The sequence below is a fragment of the Saccopteryx leptura genome, chromosome 8 (assembly GCF_036850995.1).
Source record: "Saccopteryx leptura isolate mSacLep1 chromosome 8, mSacLep1_pri_phased_curated, whole genome shotgun sequence".
Taxonomy (NCBI): domain Eukaryota; kingdom Metazoa; phylum Chordata; class Mammalia; order Chiroptera; family Emballonuridae; genus Saccopteryx; species Saccopteryx leptura.
Genome location: NC_089510.1, coordinates 48,123,886 through 48,131,104, shown reverse-complemented (window position 1 = coordinate 48,131,104; position 7,219 = coordinate 48,123,886). Strand labels below are relative to the sequence as shown.

Here is a 7,219-nt window from a genome sequence, read left to right as displayed (position 1 = left end):
GTACTGTGCTCAGGAACATACCCACAGGGTGAAGAGGACCTTTTAATTGTGTGTGTGTGTGTGTGTGTGTGTGTGTGTGTGTGTGTGTGTGTGAGGGACAGACAGAGAGGAAGGAGAGATAAGTTCTTCATTGTGGCACCTTAGTTGTTCATTGATTGCTTTCTCATATGTGCCTTGACTGGGGGGCTACTGCAGAGTGAGTGACCCCTTGTTCAAGCCAGTGACTTTGGGTTCAGGCCAGTGACCTTGAGCTTCAAGCCAGTGACCACTGGGCTCAAACTAGTGACCATAGGGTCATGTCTATGATCCCATGCTCAAACTGGTGACTTTGGTGTTTCGAACCTGGGTCCTCTGCATCCCAGCCTGATGCTCTATCCACTGCACCATCACCTGGTCAGGCAAGGACCTTTTCATTTTAAGGACAGATGGCAGAAACTAGCTCATAGATGGGCAATATAGCAACTATCTTCACATGCAACTTTATATGTTTTTTTTCTGCAATGATGGGACACATGAATTTATTTATGATCTCTTTATATTTCTTCCATGGGCATCGGCAGGCCTCTGAAATGGTGGTCTTTGGTTGAGGGTGTAGTTTATAGTTTAGGAAGGAAGATTTCTCAACCCCTCTTCAGCTCTCTTACCCAATCCACTATTCATACCAGTACTGGAATAGTGACTTTTTTTTTAAATAATATACTGCCACTCTTCTGCATGGGAATATTAATACCTATTTTTGTCAAAACTTAAAATTTTAAGATTGTCTACAATATGGCTTCAAATTACTTTTTCAACTGTATTAGCCACTTCTACCTTATAAGCACCTTATTTTCTGGCCAACTTACTCCCGTCAGTGTTTCTCAAAGATAGGCATTATCTTTTTCCACTATTGTGCCTTCTTTTATGCTGACCAGAATGCCTTTCCCAGAATGCCTTTTCTCTGTCAGAATTCTCCCTGGGGCCCAATCCAATCTCAGTTTTTCCTTTAAACCTTTCCAGAACCCTTCAATCAGCTTAAATTTTTTTGTCTTTTAAATTTACACAGCCAATTCTCCCTCCCCCACTGTTTGCAATGTATTATTTCACCTAATATTTCTCTTATTTCTATAGTTGTTTTATTTCTGTACTGTGAGACTGTGGCCTATTTGGGGAAGAAACCTTGTCTCCAGCATCTTACATAGTGCCTGCTATATGGTTCTTAGATGTCTCTCATGGTCCTGATCCAGGCTGGGAAAGTGGGTAGCCATTCAGAAAATGAACAGATGTTCATGTGAAAGCAGGAAGTGGTTCTAGTCAGGATTTTTTTTTTCTTGGCATTATTCATTTTTGCAACATATGTTCCCTCCCCCTCCAGCAAAGAAACATGCTTTTGCCTATAACATAAGCGTGTAGAAAAATGGATTATTTTTTTTTTCACATCACTAAACATATTCTGAAAAGCGCAAGCCTATCTTTAACTCTTTTAATCCTTCAACTGGGACAACTCATTTAAATTGGCCAAGCAATTGTGTCAAAATCCATGTGCCTGTCTCAAGCAAATTGCTGGATGCATGAGTTTCAAATGAATAAAAATGCACCTCATTTCTTCTCTTTCCCCTCCATGGAGGACTTCATTTTTTTTTTCCAGCATAAATAAAATTGATTTTCTTAGAATTAACCTTGTAACTCTGATTTTGAAAACTCCCTTCATTCATCTTATTTTATTCTCTTACGGCTCTTCTTTCTGGTCACCAGTTTGGGCTCTCAAGAGTGACAGACAACCTGATGTAATTGTCTATGCATGCTTTCTCGACTATACTACCTGGGTTCAAATCTCCCTTTTGCAAAAGTGCCAGCCCTGTGACCTTCCAGTACCTTGTTTTTATCACTCTCTGCTGCAGCTCCTCATCTCTAAAGTGGGAATGATGATAATTAGGTTGTGGTAGAAAGACTAAGTGGATTCATGTACAATGCCTGGTGTGTGATAAATATTAGCTATATTAACTCTTCTTTAGTGTTATACTTAGAACTAACTTAGTCCTCTCTAGCTATTTAGTTTAGTGCCACCAGGCTCTTTCTTGGTCAAATTGCAATCCATGCTGATTGCTAGAGTCTCTCTCTTACTCATTCCTGCACAGAAACACTTTTCTATCTTGTATCTGCAAATTGTTTTTTATTTTCTTTTTATTCCCAAATGTCCCATTATTCCTTATTTGTACGGAGACTTCATTAGGCTCTGAAGGGTACCTCCCTTCATTGTCTTAGATTGAGAATAGTAATGGCTGATGTCCCATGTTGCACTTTGGGTAGAGGCTGAGGGGCAAATTTCCACTGTAAATGGCCCTGTACTATTGGTTAGAAGCATAATGAAACTTTTTACCTTTCCCCACAGCATTCAGGGGGAACAGCAAGGCCTTGGTGAAGGAGCATTTTGATTTGAAAGAGCAAATTCTAACAGCAGCAAAGAGACTGGGGGAGAGCTGTTAGGCAGCTTTCCAAACACACCACACTGTTGATTCTGAAAGTGAAGGGGCTCTCTTTCTAATCACTCAGTTTATATTTCTGAGCCCTCCTGACAAAGGCGGTGGCGATGAAGGCCGCTATTTCAGATGTGGCTTGCAGGCTGGAGTTAGCCAACTCCCGAGAGCAAAAGTAAATTAGAAAAACATGTGTGTGATTTGTGCTTCTTGGGAAGCTTTTTACTCCTGTCAGGAGGTAAAATTAGTAAATTTAATATATGCTCTTTCCTTTGATTCCAGTCAGGAGTGAAAGCAAATTAAACTGGAAACTCTTAACACATATTGACACAAGACTGAGCTGGGCCTACAATGGCCACGGAATAAATGTTAGTTGACTCTGAGTCTCCCGTTAGTCATTTGAATTGTCCTATTCAGAACAACTTTTATTCTTTTACTTATTAATAGTTTCTAAGCTGCTACAAATGCAGGGTGCGTAGTTTCTAGGCTGCTACAAATGCAGGGTGCAACATTCTAAATACAGTTTAATCAGTTTTTTTAAAGATAAATGCTCATTTATTTTTTTCTGGGACATAGTCCCTTATGTAATCAAAATGAAAGCAATGGCCCTTTTTGTTGGAATAGTTTATTGAAACTTCATATTTTATTCATATTATTACCAACATTTATTCTTACCTATCACTTCCTAGTTCCTTCCAGCTCATCTCTTTTTCATTCCCAGTGAATATTTGTGCTTTGGAATAATTTTTCCTAAGATGAATATATTAGTTTATATATAGTACTTTACATTATTTTTAATTTCAATCTCTTATATTTAAAGCCTTAGGGTTTTGTTTTTCATTTCTAAGTTTTCACCATGTGCAATGTTTTTCCATCCAATATTACCAACATCGCTGTCTAATTTCTTCCTGTGCCCAGATCACTCAAATGTGAACATGATTTTAGTTTACGAAAAAAACTACTTTGTTGGGTAGTAAGCTGAAAGTATGATTAAATTTCTTAGTGAAATCAGGGCAGATTTTTCAGATGAAAACTGTGAGAAGGTAGCAGGCGGAGGTTAGTCCGGTGCGCCTTTGTCCATTAAAACCTATTGTGTTATTCATTCTGATTCTTTTGCCAAAGTCATGGCACCTGCATTTCACTTCTGGGATTAGGTAGGGCGAGGAACAAATGAAACTGGTTGGCAAGAAAGGAGGTTGGGATGAATCAAGGTGTACTCACTTTATCACTTCTGTCCAGTTCAAGAACAAAGCAGCGATCATGAGGAAGTTTAACACCAGTGGGATAGGGGAAGTATAATCCAGCCCAGATGAACAACACATTTTGGGAAATAATATAATCACCAACTTGCTTATCGAAGTGTAAACTATCAGCCAATGCATTAACATCACAAGGGAGCTTATACAAAATGCATCTTCCTTAGCCCTTTCCCCAAACCTACTAATCAGATCTTTTAACAAAATCTTCAGGTTATTCCTAAACCATTAGAGTCTGAGAAACACTAGTCCAATACACTGTTCATATTTTTTTGTTTATGAAAATAACAATTATATATATTTATGTTGTATGTATTTTTTTTAATTTATGAGTTATTTCACTCAACAGTAAGTAAAAGAACAAAAACTGATACAATGAAATCTATGGATATTTTATAGTTTTGCTTTATAGATTAAAAAATAAAATAATATGTTCAGTTTTAGAGCAATGTGTACTCTTCACTGATCCCATTTCCTTCCGACCTTTCTGAACTTTGCAATTATCATTTTTTTCAAGTTTTTATGCTTCATATCCATGAATCTACAAAATACATAGTTTTTAAGCTTTATATAAATATCATACTGTAATATCCTGCTGCAACTTGCTTTGTTGCTCAACATTGTTTCTGACATTTATCTTTTTGCTTATAGTTGTCATTCATTCATTCATGTTACTGTTCACAGTATTTCATTTACCTGAATTTGGAATTTAAGATGGTGCTTCTGGTGATGTATATTGCCTGGTTGTAGTTTTCCTTTCATTGAAAATTTGGGCTGTCATTAGTATTTCTGAATGTAAATCTAGATATACTTTTGTAGTAGTTTTTCTAGAACATTTACTTAAAAATAGTGCTGTAAAGTTGAAGCTATGCTTACTTTTAACTTTACTAGATTTTAACAAATATCTTTCCAAAGTGATTGTACCAATTTATACTTCTACCAACTAAGTAAAGAAAGTTAAATTGTTTCACAACCATTGGTAACTATTATATTATTTAGGTTTTGCCAATCTAGTAGCTGTGAAATGTGACACTGTTATTGTTTTAATTTTTATTTCGGTAATTACTAATAAGGTTGAACATCTACTTATCTGTTAATATGTAGTTGGTTTGACTTTTTATGTATTATCTGTTTATAAAAACAACATATTGCAGGATATTTTAAATTGTAACCTGTCAATCTGTCTTTTAACTAGCATGTGAAACATACATTTATAGTGATTAACAACATAATTGATTTAATTTTGCATCTTATTTTTGCTTTCTCTTGACTCTGCTTACTCTTGTAAACTGCCTTATACTGGTTGTTATTTATATTCACTTTCCCTTTTCTACTATTTGAAGTTCATTCAGTCTATTTTCATTTTTTAAAGGTTACTTGACATTTTAATATGAATTTTAGCTTAAGAAAAGTCTCTATTTTTCTCTTGAACAACAAGAATCTTTTTTTAATTTAGAGAATTAACAACACAAGAATCTTAGAATCTGTGCTCTTTCTTTTTGCAATTTATATGCAATATTTAAGATTTGTTTGATTTTATACTCACTAATTATCATTTTTATTATTGATTTTTACAATGAATTCTTATCTAGATTAACCACATTTTTAAAAATTTCATTTTATCATCATTCTTTCATGTATGTCAGCCCTTTCTTTTGGGTTGAGAATCTTTCTTCCTTAGTACATTATCAGTTCTTTGAGTAAGTATCTGTTAGTGTGAACTCTCCGACTTGTGTGCCTGCACCTGTCTTTATTTCACTTTAAAATAAGAAATGGTGTTTTAGGTTGCTAAAAATTTCACGGTTGGCATTATTTTATTTTCATACTTCAAAGATATTCCTTCATCTTCATATTTCTATTGTTGTTGTTAGGAAATCTATTGCTATTCTAATTATTGTTTATCTGTAGATGACCTGTGTGTTCTCTCTGGATACTTTCAAGATCTTTTTGGTGTTGTGGAACACAAAGGGTATCTGGGTATGAATTTATTTTTACTTATTCTGCTCATAAATAATTGTACATCCTGATTTATGTCTTTCTTCAATACTTGGAAAACCGCTGCTATTATCTTTTCAGCAAATAAACTGCCCATTTCTCTCTCTCATAGTGGCCAAGATATGGGAACAACCAAAAAGTCCTTCAATAGAAGACTGGATAAAGAAGATGTGGTATGGAATACTACTCAGCCATAAGAAATGATGACATCGGATCATTTACAACAAAATGGTGGGATTTTGATAACATTATACGGAATGAAATAAGTAAATCAGAAAAAAACAAGAACTACATGATTTCATACATTAGTGGGACATAAAAACGAGACTAAGAGACATGGACAAGAATGTGATGGTTACCGGGGGTGGAGGAGGGGTGGAAGGGAAGGAAGAAGAGAGGAAGGGGAGGGGGAGGGGCCCAAAGAAAACTAGATAGAGGGTGATGGAGGACAATCTGACTTTGGGTGATGGGTATGCAACATAATTGAATGACAAGATACCCTGGACATGTTTTCTTTGAATATATGTACCCTGATTTATTGATGTCACCCCATTAACATTAATAAAAGTTTATTTATTATAAAAAATAGGAAGACTATACTTTCAGGGATCATTCCTATAGTTTGTTACTAGAGAGGTTTCTCTGATCGTGTAGAGTACCCGAAACCACGAGGAGGAGTTGCAGTGTTCTCTTCTGAGAGTGAAGCTGGCTCTTGGTGTTGCTTGTGCAACTGCCTTTTGCCATTGATGATCATTCTTCTCTTCCTTTGGGAGAGTAAGAGGGAGAGAACACAGTCTGAGTGGAAAAAAAAAAGGAACTCCCATTAAACAAATAGTAAGACTTATCATTCTCTCATTCATACTCTTCAATACCAATAGATATTTTTATTTGCTCTCTATGCTTAATTCTTGGCTATTCCCTCACAAATACTTTCTTATTCTTTATTCTTTCTTCAGTTTTGTCTAATCAGTTTAGCCTCTTCACTGAATTTAATTTTTAACTTTTTCAATGAACTATTTTGCTTAGACACAAAACATAGGGATAATACTGTAATAAGAACTTGGGAACTCACCATCAAGCTTCAAATTAAAAACTTTATATCTTTTATTTATTGTCTTTCATTATATCACTAATTTTTTATAAATATTCTGATTTGTTATTTTAAACTTTTCTGTTATTAATTTATAATGTTTTACTCATTTAAAAATAATTTTTCATTCCTTCTATAATTAACCATTTAAAATTTATTTTGCAGTTTCCCTAGTAGTCCCATCATTTGAAGAATTTAAGAATCTAGTCCTGTTATATGTTTTATATGTTCACTCTTTTTTTTTATAAATAAATTTTTATTTTAATGGGGTGACATCAATAAATCAGGGTACATATATTCAGAGAAAACATATCCAGGTTATCTTGTCATTCAATTCTGTTGCATACCCATCACCCAAAGAGAGATTGTCCTCTGTCACCTTCTATCTAGTTTTCTTTGTACCCCTCCCCCTTCCCCTCCCC

The 7,219-nt window shown here is 35.0% G+C and overlaps 1 non-coding gene across 1 annotated transcript; it reads left to right on the top strand.

Moving 5' to 3' along the window:
- Positions 1-6,297: 6,297 nt before the first annotated feature.
- Positions 6,298-6,511, top strand: LOC136380176 (small nucleolar RNA U3). Its single transcript, XR_010746863.1, has one exon. It is a non-coding gene; the product is annotated as a small nucleolar RNA U3 (small nucleolar RNA).
- Positions 6,512-7,219: the final 708 nt, after the last annotated feature.